The 18317-nt window shown below is 36.1% G+C and overlaps 1 non-coding gene across 1 annotated transcript; it reads right to left on the reverse strand.

The window, feature by feature from the left end:
* Positions 1-16883: 16883 nt before the first annotated feature.
* On the reverse strand, positions 16884-16990 carry LOC136204966 (small nucleolar RNA R71). Its single transcript, XR_010675776.1, has one exon. It is a non-coding gene; the product is annotated as a small nucleolar RNA R71 (small nucleolar RNA).
* Between the last annotated feature and the right edge of the window lie 1327 nt (positions 16991-18317).

Here is an 18317-nt window from a genome sequence, read left to right on the forward strand (position 1 = left end):
TCCGTAATCCAGAATACCAATTAATATTCCTTTGATTCTGAGGATTAGTTATACCTATTAATACCAATGAGATGAATAGGTGACAAGGATGAATCTACCCATCCTGTTATCTCAAATTGGATCCCCAATCCTAATGAACTCCCTTTCATTGGATCCACGTAACTGTCCAGATATCTGTATATATGAAGCTTGTGAGATCAGCTTTCTGTCGGACAGAAGACATTGTTACATGCAAGTCTCAACAGTGATATGTCAATCCTGGGCATATCACTTGACTTGGGGTGGTTTTAAGTTTATTAGTTTATCATAAAGTTTAGTCTCACTTCATGCTTGTATGAACACTTTATGATCACTTTAAACAAACTTACAGATTTCCTTTTATTAGACTTTATTTAGTGCTTAAAAGGGATTGCCTTTATATAGTTATAAAACATATATCTCATTAAAACAAATGATATAAAGAACACTTCATTTACATTAAGTTTGTATCCTAGAACAATTGTCTATAGGACACTAAAGCCCAACATACTCCCACTTGGACTAAAGCCAATTGTTTCTAAAACTTATCCTAGTAGAAGTTAGATGACGATCATGTACTCTCTGGGTTAAGGGCTTTGTCAACGGATCTGCAACTTTGTCCTCTGTAGGTACTCTTTCTATTCTCACATCTCCTCTAGCCACAATCTCTCTTATGATGTGGTATCGCTTAAGGTAATGCTTGGATGCATTATGTGACCGTGGTTCCTTTGCTTGCGCAATGGCTCCATTGTTATCAGAATACAGTGTGATGGGATTTACAATGTCAGGCACCACACCAAGTTCTGTAATGAACTTTCTAATCCAAACCGCTTCCTTTGCTGCTTCCATAGTTGCGATATACTCTGACTCGGTCGTACAGAAAGCTACGCTTCCCTGCTTGGAACTCATCCAACTGACCGCGCCCCCATTCAAGATAAACATGTATCCTGATTGGGATTTAAAATCATTCTCATATGTGAGATGACTTGCGTCTGAAAATCCTTCTATTTTCAGATCACCTTCTCCGTACACTAGGAACATGTCTTTAGTTCTTCTCAAGTACTTAAGAATGTTCTTGACGGCAATCCAATGCTCGTCTTCCGGATTTCCTTGGTAACGACTCGTTACAGATAACGCGAACGCTACGTCAGGTCTAGTGCATAGCATAGCATACATAATCAAACCGATTGCGCTGGCGTACAGGACTACAGCCATGCGTCTTTTGTCATCAACGGTTTTAGGACATTGATGATTGTTTAACTTTACTCCATATAGCATGGGTAAGTTACCTCGTTTCGATTCAAGCATGCTAAACCGATTTAGCACCTTTTCAATGTATGTAGCCTGTGAAAGACCAAGCAGTCTTCTCGATCTATCTCTGTAGATCTTTATACCATGTATATAAGCTGCTTCACCAAGGTCTTTCATTGAGAAGTTACCAGATAACCATACTTTTACCGACTGTAGCAGAGCAATGTCATTTCCCATTAATAATATATCATCCACATATAGTATGAGAAATGCTATAGAGCTCCCACTTGCTTTCTTGTAAATGCAAGCTTCTTCGCAATTTTGTTCGAAACCAAATTGTTTTATGGTTTCGTCAAAACGCTTATTCCAGCTTCTTGATGTTGCTTGAGTCCATAAATGGATCTCTGAAGTTTGCAAACTTTGTTTGCATCCTTTGATATGAAACCTTCAGGTTGCATCATATATACATCCTCAAGTAGGTTTCCGTTTAGGAAAGCTGTTTTCACATCCATTTGCCAAATCTCATAATCGTAGTGAGCGACAATAGCAAGCATGATTCTGATTGATTTGGACATAGCCACAGGAGAGAAAGTTTCGTCATAATCAATTCCTTGCTTCTGACGATATCCTTTCGCTACTAACCTAGCTTTGTAGGTGCTAACCTTTCCATCCATGTCAGTCTTCTTTTTGAAGATCCACCTGCACCCAATGGGTTTTATCCCTTCGGGTGGATCAACCAAAGTCCACACTTGGTTAGTATACATGGAATCCATATCAGAATCAATGGCCTCAATATCCCTTAGTTTCCTTAGGGTATCCAATGAAGAAACATTTATCAGATTTCGAATCTAGTTTGTCGGACGCAATGCATTTGACAAATGCTGAACAACCCTATACTCTCATAAATGAAAACAGGGGTTTCCTACCAATGAACAATTCATATGGTGTGGAACTAGCAGATTTAGTTGGTACTCGGTTTAGGGTGAAGAGGGCAGTTTCTAAGGCATAGCCCCAGAACGTCTTTGAAAGTAAGGCCATGCTCATCATGGATCGTACCATATCTAGTAGGGTACGGTTTCTCCTTTCGGATACACCATTGTGTTGTGGTGTATAGGGAGGTGTCCATTGTGAGCATATCCCACATTCAGTTAGATAATTCAGAAAATCATCTGAAAGATATTCGCCACCTCGATCAGATCGAAGCGTCTTTATTTGCTTTCCTAATTGATTTTCTACTTCATTCTTGAAGCATTTGAATTTCTCAAAAGCTTCTGATTTGTGCTTCATCAAGTAGATGTAACCATATCGGGTATAGTCATCTATGAAGCTTATGAAGAATCTGAATCCTCCTCTTGCTTGGACTGACATAGGACCGCATACATCTGAATGAATGAGTCCTAGAGTGTCTGATACACGCTCACCTTTATTGCTAAAGGGTGTCTTTGTCATTTTACCTTTTAAACATGATTCGCATGTTTCCAATGATTCGGGATCGATTAGATCTATAAGCCCATCCGAATGTAGCTTTAGCATGCGTCTCTTGTTTATATGGCCTAAACGACAATGCCACAAGTAAGTTGAATTATCTAGCTTATGTCTTTTGGTATTAATTGCGAAAACAGAAATCTTGTCATCTAACACATAAATCCCATTTTGTGATATTCCTGAAAAATAAAAGATCGAATTTTTATAAAATTCGCAATGTTTGTCTTTTATTGAAATATGAAAATCGTCGTCAACAAGACGGCTAATAGAAATAATGTTGCGAGACATTTGTGGAACATACAAACAGTTCCTTAATTCTATTACAAGCCCAGAGGGCAAATTCAAAACATAATCTCCAATTGCGAGGGCAGCAACTCTTGCTCCATTTCCCACTCGCAAGTTTATGCTTCCTTTCTTTAGTTCCTTAGTCTGTTTTAGCTCCTGCATATTTGTACAAATATGAGATCCACATCCGGTATTAAGTACCCAAGATTCAGACTGTGAAACTGTATTTATTTCAATATAAAACATACCAGATGCTGAAGCACCGTCATTTTCCTTCTTGAGGAAGGTTAGGTACTCCATGCAGTTCCTCTTCCAATGCCCCAAGTCACCACAATAGTAGCACTTTCCTTTGGGCTTCTTTAATTCCTTTCCCTTCGTTTCGGTGAGCACAGCCTCCTTGCCTTTATCAAGATGGTTTGGATTGGGAGAGATCCCTTTCCTTTTCCTTGATCCTTCAATAGCAAGGGCCAGTATCTCCTCGTTTTCTTTTATAATGGGCTCGACTGACTCGAGCCTGTGAAAGACCAAGCAGTCTTCTCGATCTATCTCTGTAGATCTTTATACCATGTATATAAGCTGCTTCACCAAGGTCTTTCATTGAGAAGTTACCAGATAACCATACTTTTACCGACTGTAGTAGAGCAATGTCATTTCCCATTAATAATATATCGTCCACATATAGTATGAGAAATGCTATAGAGCTCCCACTTGCTTTCTTGTAAATGCAAGCTTCTTCGCAATTTTGTTCGAAACCAAATTGTTTTATGGTTTCGTCAAAACGCTTATTCCAGCTTCTTGATGCTTGCTTGAGTCCATAAATGGATCTCTGAAGTTTGCAAACTTTGTTTGCATCCTTTGATATGAAACCTTCAGGTTGCATCATATATACATCCTCAAGTAGGTTTCCGTTTAGGAAAGCTGTTTTCACATCCATTTGCCAAATCTCATAATCGTAGTGAGCGACAATAGCAAGCATGATTCTGATTGATTTGGACATAGCCACAGGAGAGAAAGTTTCGTCATAATCAATTCCTTGCTTCTGACGATATCCTTTCGCTACTAACCTAGCTTTGTAGGTGCTAACCTTTCCATCCATGTCAGTCTTCTTTTTGAAGATCCACCTGCACCCAATGGGTTTTATCCCTTCGGGTGGATCAACCAAAGTCCACACTTGGTTAGTATACATGGAATCCATTTCAAAATCAATGGCCTCAAGCCATGCTTTAGAATCTGGACTAGTAAGAGCCTTTTCGTAGTTTTCGGGTTCGTCGTCTAACACGGGAACCTCATTATCATCTCCCACTAGAAAACCATATCTAACTGGGAGTTCACGAACTCTTTGTGATCTACGAATAGGTGGCACTAGAGTCTCATCTAATGGGACTACTTCGGGTACCTCAACCGCCTCCGTTGTTTCAGTCGGTGTTTCTTCTTCTTGAACTTCGTCAAGTTCAATCATGCTTCCCTTTTGTGTTTCTTCGAGAAACTCTTTCTCTAAGAAGGTTGCGTGCCTGGATACAATTACTTTCTGATCATCTGGATGATAGAAGTAATATCCCTTAGTTTCCTTAGGGTATCCAATGAAGAAACATTTATCAGATTTTTCGAATCTAGTTTGTCGGACGCAATGCATTTGACAAATGCTGAACAACCCCATACTCTCATAAATGAAAACAGGGGTTTCCTACCAATGAACAATTCATATAGTGTGGAATTAGCAGATTTAGTTGGTACTCGGTTTAGGGTGAAGAGGGCAGTTTCTAAGGCATAGCCCCAGAACGTCTTTGAAAGTAAGGCCATGCTCATCATGGATCGTACCATATCTAGTAGGGTACGGTTTCTCCTCTCGGATACACCATTGTGTTGTGGTGTATAGGGAGGTGTCCATTGTGAGCATATCCCACATTCAGTTAGATAATTCAGAAAATCATCTGAAAGATATTCGCCACCTCGATCAGATCGAAGCGTCTTTATTTTCTTTCCTAATTGATTTTCTACTTCATTCTTGAAGCATTTGAATTTCTCAATTTGTGCTTCATCAAGTAGATGTAACCATATCGGGTATAGTCATCTATGAAGCTTATGAAGAATCTGAATCCTCCTCTTGCTTGGACTGACATAGGACCGCATACATCTGAATGAATGAGTCCTAGAGTGTCTGATACACGCTCACCTTTATTGCTAAAGGGTGTCTTTGTCATTTTACCTTTTAAACATGATTCGCATGTTTCCAATGATTCGGGATCGATTAGATCTATAAGCCCATCCGAATGTAGCTTTAGCATGCGTCTCTTGTTTATATGGCCTAAACGACAATGCCACAAGTAAGTTGAATTATCTAGCTTATGTCTTTTGGTATTAATTGCGAAAACAGAAATCTTGTCATCTAACACATAAATCCCATTTTGTGATATTCCTGAAAAATAAAAGATCGAATTTTTATAAAATTCGCAATGTTTGTCTTTTATTGAAATATGAAAATCGTCGTCAACAAGACGGCTAATAGAAATAATGTTGCGAGACATTTGTGGAACATACAAACAGTTCCTTAATTCTATTACAAGCCCAGAGGGCAAATTCAAAACATAATCTCCAATTGCGAGGGCAGCAACTCTTGCTCCATTTCCCACTCGCAAGTTTATGCTTCCTTTCTTTAGTTCCTTAGTCTGTTTTAGCTCCTGCATATTTGTACAAATATGAGATCCACATCCGGTATTAAGTACCCAAGATTCAGACTGTGAAACTGTATTTATTTCAATATAAAACATACCAGATGCTGAAGCACCGTCATTTTCCTTCTTGAGGAAGGTTAGGTACTCCATGCAGTTCCTCTTCCAATGCCCCAAGTCACCACAATAGTAGCACTTTCCTTTGGGCTTCTTTAATTCCTTTCCCTTCGTTTCGGTGAGCACAGCTCCTTGCCTTTATCAAGATGGTTTGGATTGGGAGAGATCCCTTTCCTTTTCCTTGATCCTTCAATAGCAAGGGCCAGTATCTCCTCGTTTTCTTTTATAATGGGCTCGACTGACTCGAGCATATGTGCAAGCTCTACAAGAGAGGTTTGCAAGCCACTCATTTGGTAGTTCATGATGAACTGTGAGTAACTCTCGGGGCGGGACTGAAGAAGTAAGTTTTCACTTAGTTCATGGTCCATCGCATCTCCAATACTAGAAAACTTGGTGATAAGGCTGATCATCTTGGCACAGTGTGCCATTACAGATGTGCCCACCTGCATCTTGCTTTTATATAACTCCTTTGTTATTTCGAAGCGCTCGCACCGAGTTTCATTCACAAATAACTCTTTTAGGTGCTTGACCATGGAATAGGCATCCATATCTGAATGTAGTTGCCTTTTTACTTCCGGTGTCAAGGATGCAAGTATGATGTCTCCTGTTTGATCGTCATCAGATTTATGCTTCAAGTAGGCATAAAATTCTTGGTAGGGAGCATCATCCGTTGGGTAAGGGGGTATCGGTGTATCAAGTACATACCCTTTCCTCTCGAACTTCAAAACAATTTTGAGGTTGCGATACCAGTCGGTGAAGTTTGAACCATTCAATTTGTTATCGGTAAGAATGTTTTGCAGATTGGTGTTAGTCATGATTTTAAGAGTGTGTTTAATTAAACCTGAGAGTGAGAAAGAGTAAACGTATGTCATTCATTTGCTTAAAGTATATCAATCTAAAATTATAGGCCTTTTAGTTTATTTTAGATTGCTCCCACTATTTTGCCAAATTAATAGCCCTCCATATTAATTCGAAGAATTTCACAAATCCTTTACTGAGCTAGGATCCTAACTCCTGAGATTTCGCCTTGAGTTTGCTTAACAAGCTAGTCTCATTCGTTAGGTAGATTCATGTAATCAATCACATCTTTAATGTGATTCCTAGGTTATTGGGTTACTAACCACATTAGTAACTAATATGCTATTCACATTAATCCCAACCATATTGCCCATTAGTTTATGACAACACGAGTTTGCTCATCCAATTATCATAATCTAATTTAAGTATTACCCCATATTCATGAAAAGTAATTTTCGATAATTCAGGTGTTACCATAAGACCCCGAGCTTGAGTTTGCTCAACAACCCAAAGGCCCCCAGTACTGCCGGCTGAATTATAATATTAGGGAGGGGCAACCGTTTTTAATAACTTGTTTATTTACTTAACTTTTTAATGAGGGATTTTATTTTAGGTCTCATAATCTAACTTAGTCTTGATTTGCTTTAGCATACATCAGACACATACATTCACATACATTGGCGTTATGGACATATCATCTAAATTATTCCGTCGAGCCAGAGACGGAATAAAAGGGCAAACCTAAGGAAATACTAACTATTACATATTTCTCTTTAGGTCATCCGTCTTCTCCATGGTGCCTTGAAATTACATATTAATTTCTATACTACTAAAGAAAACTTCAATTGAATTGAAGGGAATTAGACGAGAGGAGAAATTACAATAGATAGTAGAAAGGCAGGACTCGCAGGCCCTATTTCAAAAATACCAAAAGACTAAAAGAGGGTCCAAATATGTCCATAACTCCAAACATGCATAGACTCAATTAAATAAATTTAATTGGTTGATTACATAACTATTTTATGTAATATTTAGGTTAATCACATTAACTTATTAAATTAACTTTCATCCAATTTTACTTCTAATAGTTTCGTATCTTTATATTAATCCTTAGATTAATATAACTATACAAAACGTCAATTATGCACGTCCCAATTATTTTGATTTCAATTCATTTGACATTTTGATTTACAAATTGGTAAAACAAACTTTTAAACAAATTTTCATTCGATAATCAAAACAGAAAACTATCAATTTCTGAAACATATATATTCAAATATATATAAAAACCGATTTTAAACAATTTAATAGGACGGTTGAACCGCCGCTGCCGCAAGCCAGGCGCCGCACGCGGCTGCTGCCGCGAGGCAGCAGCCGCGCGACAGCGGCCAGTCGCGCCGCGAGGCGCGACTCGAGCTGCTGTCGCAAATTTTTTTATAATAATTTTAAATATATATATATATATATATATATATATATATATATATATATATATATATCAGTTCTAAAACAGTTTTAAAACGATTTTCAGAAAATAGGAAAAACTACTATAGATTTCCGTTTTATCTTTAGAATTAATAAAACTGATTTTATCAATCTAACTACAAAACTAATAGATTTTGTTATGATGATTATCAACCAAAATAATTAGGAACATACGCATAATCTATTTTAATTAACAATTAATTAAAACTTATTTATCTTTAGAATTAATTAATCAAAACAATTTGTTAATTAATCCTAACTATAAATATGTATTAAATCCTATTGAAAAACTTCTAAATTTTCATATATGAAATAACGGATTTAACGATGACTCTGATACAACTGTTGGAAATTAGGCTAAGGTATAGCAGCGGAAATATAAAAATTTTAACCTATTTCCATTAACCGTAGGATCCGTTAATCGTTATTTCATATAAAGAGGGATAAGAAGAATTACCTTTTGATGATGAATCTACCGTTGTTAATGAAGTGCCCACAACTCTTCTCCGAGTTCCCAAGCACGAAATAAAACACGGGAAGATTAAGTTAGAATCAACCGTTGAATAGCAACCAAAATAGATTGCCTCTAATTAATCAACACAATATCAAAGATAAAAGAAATAGATGAAATCAATTGATCGGAAGGAAGCCGAAGAAAATCTCGTCCTCGAACTGGGGGTCAAAAATTCTCTTTCTTTCTTTAGGGTAGGTTTCGAAAATCACTAGCCTTGGATTAGGGTTGAAGGATTTCGAAAATCACATAGTGGGGGGTATTTATAATCTCTTGTATCTAATCCCTAGTTAGATAGAATTAGGTTACTGAATATGAATTCAATTCGGAATAGAATTCCTAATTATTATCTCATTATATATCAAACATATTAAGGATAATAATAATAACCTTATTGGATAATAATAGGAGTATTATAATCTAATTAAAACTCCTAACTTATTTATCTCTTAATTAATTTAATTCATAATCCTAATCTAATTAGGATTGATTAAACTCAAATTAATTATTCATGTACCATACATGAATTTCGACCCCCTTATGGTCCATGGGCCTCATTGGGCTCAATTGGGCTTCCATCAATTAATTAACATCTATCTCTCTTTTTGGTTCCAAGTCTTATGTGTGACCCATTAGGTTCCTATTACTACTGGCCGTATGCAACTATTAAATTAATTTTCAAAGAATTATATTTAATCTTTGCATAATGGAATGATGTACAGAGTATGTGATTAGCAAGTCCGTAATCATTCCCCCAGAGCCATAAGAAGACATGTTGATTCTGTCATTAACCTTTCCGTATTAGTTACAGTATAATTCGATCCTTTATCAACTACATTCTTGAACTGAATCTTATGACTATAGATGATGTCAAGTCACATATAGCAAGACGTTCGTTTTACTTGTACAGACCGAGTCAACTCAAATAGATAGGTTAAGTGAAATCTGTATTTCAAGTCTTAAGCTATCACCTTGCAAGGATTTAGAGTCGAGTCTTCCACAAGCGATCCTTGGATGTATCTCCCATTTATCGGGAGTGATAAATGCTCAATCCAATATATAACGATCCCGCAATCACTTCATGTGATACCCAACGTCTACTGTTCACACCCCAGAGTCATCTCTGTTAAGGATCGTGTTACACCAGAGTCAAAGCGTCACATTCCGTAATCCAGAATACCAATTAATATTCCTTTGAGTCTGAGGATTAGTTATACCTATTAATACCAATGAGATGAACAGGTGACAAGGATGAATCTACCCATCCTGTTATCTCAAATCGGATCCCCAATCCTAATGAACTCCCTTTCATTGGATCCACGTAACTGTCCAGATATCTGTATATATGAAGCTTGTGAGATCAGCTTTCTATCGGACAGAAGACATTGTTACATGCAAGTCTCAATAGTGATATGTCAATCCTGGGCATATCACTTGACTTGGCGTGGTTTTAAGTTTATTAGTTTATCATAAAGTTTAGTCTCACTTCATGCTTGTATGAACACTTTATGATCACTTTAAACAAACTTACGGATTTCCTTTTATTAGACTTTATTTAGTGCTTAAAAGGGATTGCCTTTATATAGTTATAAAACATATATCTCATTAAAACAAATGATATAAAGAACACTTCATTTACATTAAGTTTGTATCCTAGAACAATTGTCTATAGGACACTAAACCCCAACAGTACATACACTCGTGCATACTCCCTCATACATGTCCTTTATGATGTCAATATATTTCTGCAAAATGCCTTTCTTTATTATGGCCCACCAAAGTACTTCCCTTGGTACCTTATCATATGCCTTCTCCAAGTCAATGAAAACCATATGCAAATCTTTCTTCTTATTTCGACAGTGCTCCATTAATTGTCTCATTAGATGGATGGCTTCCATAGTTGATCTTCCCAATATAAAGCCAAACTGGTTTTCCAAGATCTTCACTGTCCTCCTTAGCCTTTGTTCGATCACTCGCTCCCAAAGTTTCATAATGTGACTCATTAATTTGATTCCTCGATAGTTGGCACAATCTTGGACATCACCTTTTGTTCTTATACAAAGGGATTAGGATACTTTTCCTCCATTCTGATGGCATCTTATTGTGTCTCCAAATTTTGTTGAAGAACGTCGTCAACCATTCGATTCCTCTCTCTCCCAAACATCTCCAAATCTCAATAGGGATGCCATCAGGTCCTACTGCTTTCTTCAATCTCATTTTATCTAATGCCATCTTGACTTCACCCTTTTGAATTCTCCGTATGCAGTCACGATTTATCATATCGTGAGGGATACTTATATCTCCAACATCTTGTCCGCGATCTCCATTAAATAAGTCATCAAAATAGGACCTCCATCATTCCTTGATATCCTTATCTCATAGGACTTTTGGTCCACATCCTTCACACATTTAACTTTTCCGAGATCTCGCGTGTTCCTATCTCTCATCCGAGTAATTCTATGTATGTCTCTTCCCCTTCCTTCATATCCAACCTTATATATAGATCCCGATTCACCTTTGCTCTAGCCTCTCGTATGACCTTTTTTACTTCTTTTTTAGACTCTTTGTACTTTTCGTAGTTCTCATCACTCCTGCATTTCCCCAATATTTTATAGGATTCTCACTTACTCTTTACTACTTGTCGTACTTATTCTGTCCACCAAGATGTGTCCTTACGTGGTGGCATGCTACCTTTAGATTCTCCTAGAACTTCCTTCACTACTTCCCTTATACTATGCTCCATCTTAGTCAATATCGAATCCATATTATAAGTCTAAATATATTTTTTGGCCATCTCATCCACAAATTTTTGTTGATTCTCCCCTTGCAGTTTCCACCACTTAATCTTAGTCTCCACTTGTGGTGTTCGTTTTCTTATACATCTCCTACTTCAAGAATCAAGCACTACTACTCTATGTTAGGTTATCGTACTCTCATCAGGGATCACCTTACTGTCAATATAACTCTTCCTCCAAGCACTCCTTACTAGGAAGAAGTCGATTTGGCTTGCATTACTGCCACTCCGATAAGTCACTAAGTGGGATGTTCTTTCCATAAACCATATGTTCATGATACTCAAGTCATAGGATGATGCGAATTCCAAAATATCATTTCCTGCTTCATTTTATCTCCAAAACCATGCCCTCCATGAACACTCTCAAACCCATCTCGCCTAGAAGCCACGTGTCCATTGAGATCACCACCCAGTACCATCTTTTCATCCCTAGGAACCTGTTGCACCACTTCTTCCAAGTCCTCCCAAAAAGCTTGTCTTATAGAGACATCTAATCCTATTTGTGGTGCATATGCACTTATGACATTCACAACCTCATCCCCTATCACGAGCTTAACACTTATAATTCTATCGATCTTTCTAAACACCGCTACTACATCATCAGTATACTCCCGATCAATAAGAATACATATTCCATTTCTACCCTTATCCTTTCCTGAGTACCAAAGCTTATAACCCCAATGACCCATCTCTCTAGCCTTAGCTCCAACCCACTTAGTTTTTTGTAGGCACATTATATTTATTCTCCTCCTCTTCATAACATCTACAATTTCAACTAATCTTCCTGTCAAAGAGCCTATGTTCCATGTCCCAAATCGTAACCTACTACCCCTACCCCTACCATTACCGTTACCCTGGACTAGCTTATTTACCCGCAACCCTCGCATATTTGACACCACCCCCGGGTCCTGGGGTGGCGCGCCACTTCGGGGCGACGACCTAGCAACCCTTTCACACTTTTCACTACACCCGGGTCTAGTAAGTGCATCACATCGCTGAGTAGGGAACACCCCCACGATATTCATATTCTGGTTCATGTCATAAGATGTGGCTAAGTTTTACGTTGGCCGCCACAAACCTACCGGAACCCTCCTCCTTTGTCCGGGCTTAGGACTGGCTTTAAATGCCACCAAGTGACCCTCAAAGGCGGAGTTAATTATATCTAAATATAATACAAATAATATTTATATTATTTATTTGTGATAGGATAACAATTAGGGATATAATTAAATCACCTAACTAATTTTATCATATAATTAATTTAACAATAATTATAATCTAATTATAATTATCTAAATAAATAAATTAATCAAAATTGATATACATAATATATGTATATTTTAGATATGATAATATTTTCTCAGTTAGGAATGTAATCAAATTAAATCTCCTGACTTATTTATCCTACAATTAATTTAAACATAATTATAATCCAATTATAATTATCTAAATAAGGTAACTAAATTAATATATATATATATATATATATATATATAAATTTCGGCCCCCTTTAATCATCCATTTTTTATCTCTCCATTCAATAATTACTATCTTGCCCTCTTTTGGTTCCAAGTCTTATAAATGACCCATTAGGTTCTTATTGCTACTAGCTGTATACATTTATTGAATTAATTTCCAAAATTACATTCAACCTATTGTATATCGGAATGAGTGCACAGTCTGTGAATAGCAGAACCGTAAATATTCCCCCAGAGCCATAAGAAGACAGGTTGATTCCGTCGTTGACCTTTCCGTATTAGGTCTAGTATAATTCGATCCTTCACCAGCTATATCCTTGAACGAATCTTGTGACAATGGATAGTGTCAAGTCACATATAGTGAGACATTCATTTTACTTGGGCAGGTAGAGTTGACTCCGAATAGATAGATTAAGTGAAATCTCCATTTCGACTTTTAATCTATTACCTTGCAAGGATTTAGAGTCAAGTCTCTACAAGTGATCATGGATACATATCCCATTTATTAGGAGTGATGAATGCTCAATCTAATATTAACTATTCCGCAATTACTTTGTGTGATACCCAACGCCTGCCCGCACACACCCCATGATCCTTCCTGTTATGGATCGTGTTTGAACAGAGTTTAAGCATCACAATCCATAATCCAGAATCACTAATTAATATTTATTTGAGCCCGAGGATTACTTATACCTACTAATACCAATGTGATAAACATGTGAAATAGGATAAATCCATCCATCCTGTTATCTTAAGTCGGGTCCCCAATCCAAATGAACTCCTTCACCGGATTGGGTATGGCAAAGAAGTGTCGGGTAAGACCATATAGGATAGGCAATGTTAAGAGACGTCTCGACTATATATGTGGTTATGGATTGATACTTAAGGGGAGAAACTCGAGGATGGATACAATGTTTTAAGTTCATTTGGATTATGTTTTCCGTTATGATTGATTTTGATATAAGGTTTTACGTTTGATTGATTACGATTTGGTTTGATAAAACGCTTATTTGATTATAATATTTTATAAGGTTTTGAACTCAAGAAACGATACAAGATTATATTTTTATGGTTTTTGGTTTACTACTTTGACTATATTATGAACTTTGGTTTTGAGTATATTTTATAAAGTTTTGATTAAATCCCTTTATAAAGGTATATATGTAGCTATGTTAAGTAAAGTTGGTTTTTATAGCTGATTGTTTCTTACTAAGATTTTTATCTCACATTTTTAAATGTTTTAATGGTTTTAGGTGAGAAAGTACAAGATATAGAGAAGGTTACCGACCGTTTAGGCAAGATTTGGAAGTTGGCTGTTTATTATTAGAATTATGGTTAGAACTTTGGTATTGCAATTGTAATATAATGGTATTTGGATAAATTGGAGTCTCCTAAGTATTGATTATGATCTTTTTATTTCACGACCGATGTCGATTGAGGTTGTTTAGGGTCGGGTGTGACAGTTTGGTATCAGAGCTCTAGATTAAATTCTTCGGACCTAAGGTTGATAGTAATTGAGGAATATCGATATTTGGTGATAACTAAGAAATAATCGATAGTAATTGAGGAATATGGATATTTGGTGCAGCTACCCTCAAATTAACTCCAAACTTTTTCTATAGCTCCAAATAAAAATCACCCACCTGATAAATATAATATATATTACTATCAAGGTATAAATTCTAGAAATTTAGACACGGACGTGACAATGTAATTGTCCAGATATCTCCATATCTAAAGCTTGTGAGATCAGCTCTCTGTTCATAACAGAAGACACTATAACATGCACGTCTCAACAGTATTATGTTAATCCCTATACAAAGATATCACTTGACTTGGGGTGGTTTTAAGTTTATTAGTTTATGATAAGCCCAAAATATACCTAAAATAACATACATAATTATGTCAGTTTCGTGTTAAAACTATGTTAATTATATTCTTTTAGAATGATTTTACGTCTGTATTTGTTTCTATTGTGCAAGGTACTAAATTATTTGGAAAAATCCAAATAGAAGTTAAAACAGAGTAAAAACGAGAGAGAAATCAAGTTTACAAGTAAAAGACGCATACGAGATTCAGAGGCCACGCCAGAGACTAAGGAAGCAACTCAAAGAAGAGAACAAAAGTCTCTGTCCCGACCGAGATTCCCAATATCTCGGTCGCAACATGCATTTTCATTATTCATAAATGCGAATTCGTGCACTTTCTCCCTCACTCCAAAGACGCGACCGAGATTTCTAGAATCTCTACAGAAATAGCAACTTTGCCAGACACATTTTTACATGTTTTTAATCCAAAACGACGCGTCTATTCACCCAGATAGAAACGAATCTTCACTAATGGACACATCCCTTCAACACAACTCATCAACAACTATAAATAGAGGATGCATTTCAGCATTCAAGAGAGTTAGAGATTTTTAGTTTCGATTTTGTAAAAGCATACTTGTTGTACAAGTTGTTCAATTAGTTAGATACAAGACATAGTTATTATCGTTTAAGTTCGAGTATTGTTCGACGTCAAGTCTGCACTTTGGTAGAGACCAAGTAGGTTTTATTCTGAGGATTCAGTAAGAGGAACCAGTGTAGGAAGTGCCTCAGGGTCTGACAAACCTTCGAACTTGAGGAAAGGATTGACAACTCGGAACTCTATTAGTTAAATTGCTATCCAAGCTTCTTCTTCTCTGTTAACTTGTGAAGTTTCATGACAAACTAATAATGAATTATCTTTTCAATGCAATTCATTCTTTACTGTTGTTATTTTAAGTCTGATCTAGGCGATATTCTTAAGTAATTTATTTGGTGTTTTCATAAAAACCTTTATAAACATATCTGACATTTTCCATGAAAACTTTGTTGAACACTTAAGCAAATTCGGGTTTATATTTGATCATTGCGGGAGTAACGAATAGTCGGTTTAGATTCCGAATTTGATTAAGGTTTTCAGTCTTAGGCCGAGTAGGAAAGATTGATTACAGTTCAAAGCCTACTAAATTGAATTAACTGATAAATTGTTATATCTTAATAATCAGATCAAAGTTATAAGTTGTTTTCTTGCTTTATGTAAATAAGCCTTGAATTCTACTTTAATCTAAACGTAATTTCTATAAATTGTAATCTAAACTATTGGCAAAATTAGAATCATAATCTATATCCATTTAAACCATTTAACGATTTTTCTATTAACATCGAGAAAATTTAATCAAAATTATAAGTTTTTATTTATCAAAATGTTCCCTGTGAGATCGATATCTTTTTATTACTACAAGCAAAAGCTGTGCACTTGAGGAAATCGCTCAATAAGTTTTTGGCGCCGTTGCCGGGGAACACCAATTTGATTTAAAAAATAATAATTTTTGTATTATATTCCGAATCTTGGTTTATAGATACTTATATTTATATTTTATGTATTAAATTTACTTACAATTTTATTTTTCAATTTTTTTTAAGGTAATTTCAGTTCGTGCGTGTAATTTTTGTTCATGCGCAGTACTAAAAGTTCGGGCATTCAACCGGAATCACTTGATCCAGAAATTGAAAGAACGCTTAAGAAAAATAAAAATAAAAAGAAAAAGAACAAAGAGACACTGAATCAAGAACCACAAGCAGTAGAAATGGCAGACCCCTTCTAGACCTATGGATTACGCTACACCAGAGGTTAACAGTGTTACCAATAGTATAGTTAGACCCCAAATTAATGCACACCAATTTGAAATTAAACCAACATTATTAAATATGCTGCAAAACAGTGTGACATTTTATGGATTACCTAACGAAAACCCTAATGCCCATTTGACTAACTTTCTTGAGATTTGTAACACCTTTAAAATTACGGACGTTTCTGCCGAAGCAGTCAAACTTCGCCTTTTTCCTTTCACTTTGAAGGACATGGCTAAAGTTTGGTTGAATTCTATGCCGGCCGGAGCATTCCAATCTTGGAACCAATTAGCCCAAGCATTTTTATCCAAATATTTTCCCCTAGCCAAAACAACAAAAATAATTAAAGAGATTACGTCATTTACACAACATAAAAATGAAACCCTGTATGAAGCATGAGAATGCTTCAAACAACTTCAACGTTTATGCCCACACCACCATTTACCTGATGAACTTTTAATGCAAACCTTTTACAATGGTATAAATCCCACAGCAAGAGGTTCTTTAGATGCTATGTCGAGAGGGTTATTTATGAAGAAGATGTCTGCTGAAGCAAAAGAACTTTTAGAGGAAATAGCGATTAACAGTAGCATGTGGCCTGCAGAACGTGCACATACACCGGTTACTCCAAAACCATCGTCCTCACCTTCGTCGTCTATTAAAAGTATAGTTAATCTTGACCCTATTGCGATGTACAAGCCCAATTTTCTACACTATCGCATAAAATTGACAAGCTTATGACACCGTGTGATGTTAATGGAAACCCCATCCAAGTTGATATGTACTATAGTGGTACGGATCAGGTAGAATAGGTAAATTTTGTCCAAGGACATAATCAAATTAATAACCCGTATTCGAATACCTATAATACCGGATGGAGAAATAACCCTAACTTTAGTTGGAAAGAGAATAACAATACCAGTGCCACTCAAGGTAGAACTAATAATTATCAAAATCAATCAAGAGACACTATTGGCACACTATCTTCTAAAATTGACAAATTTATAGATGCTATTGGTGGTAAAATGAACAACCATGATGAAGGTTTTAAACGTATTGAGAACAAGTTTGATCAATTATTTAAGAACCACTCGTCTAGCATCCATAATTTGGAAGTAAAAATTGGACAAATTTCCAAGTCAATTCCATCTCGAAAGGAAGGTAGCCTTCCTAGCCATACAGAAGAAAATCCTAAAGAGCAAGTTAAGGCTATAACTCTTAGATTGGGAAAACATTATTTAGGTCCGCAAATTCCCGAAAATGCTACTAACATTTTGCAGGAAAATGATTTGACGGCAAAATCCAAAGAAGTGAATGAAAATTCGAAGAGTTCGCCAAAAGATGCTAATGCAAATGCATTTCAACCAAAAGCTCCTTTTCCACAAAAATTCTGAAACAAGGACTATGATAAACAACTGTTGACATTTTTAGATAAACTAAAAAAATTACATATTAATTTAATGTTTATGGATGCAATAACCCAAATTCCTAATTATGGTAAGTTTTTGAAAGATTTGATTTCTAAGAAAATAAGTTGGTAAGGTATTTCATCCATAGTTTTAACGAAGGATTGTAGTTCAATCGTATCGAGTCATTTGTCGACTAAGTTAAAAGACCCAGGATGTTTTACCATCCCTTATAAATTGGGAGATAACGAATTCCCAAGTTGTCTTTGTGACTTAGGTGCAAGCATTAACTTAATGCCATTGTCAATTTTTAAAAAGTTAGGTCTAGAAGAAGACATTAAACGCACTAATATGGTTTTGCAAT

This window comes from Euphorbia lathyris, chromosome 8 (assembly GCF_963576675.1).
Source record: "Euphorbia lathyris chromosome 8, ddEupLath1.1, whole genome shotgun sequence".
NCBI lineage: Eukaryota > Viridiplantae > Streptophyta > Magnoliopsida > Malpighiales > Euphorbiaceae > Euphorbia > Euphorbia lathyris.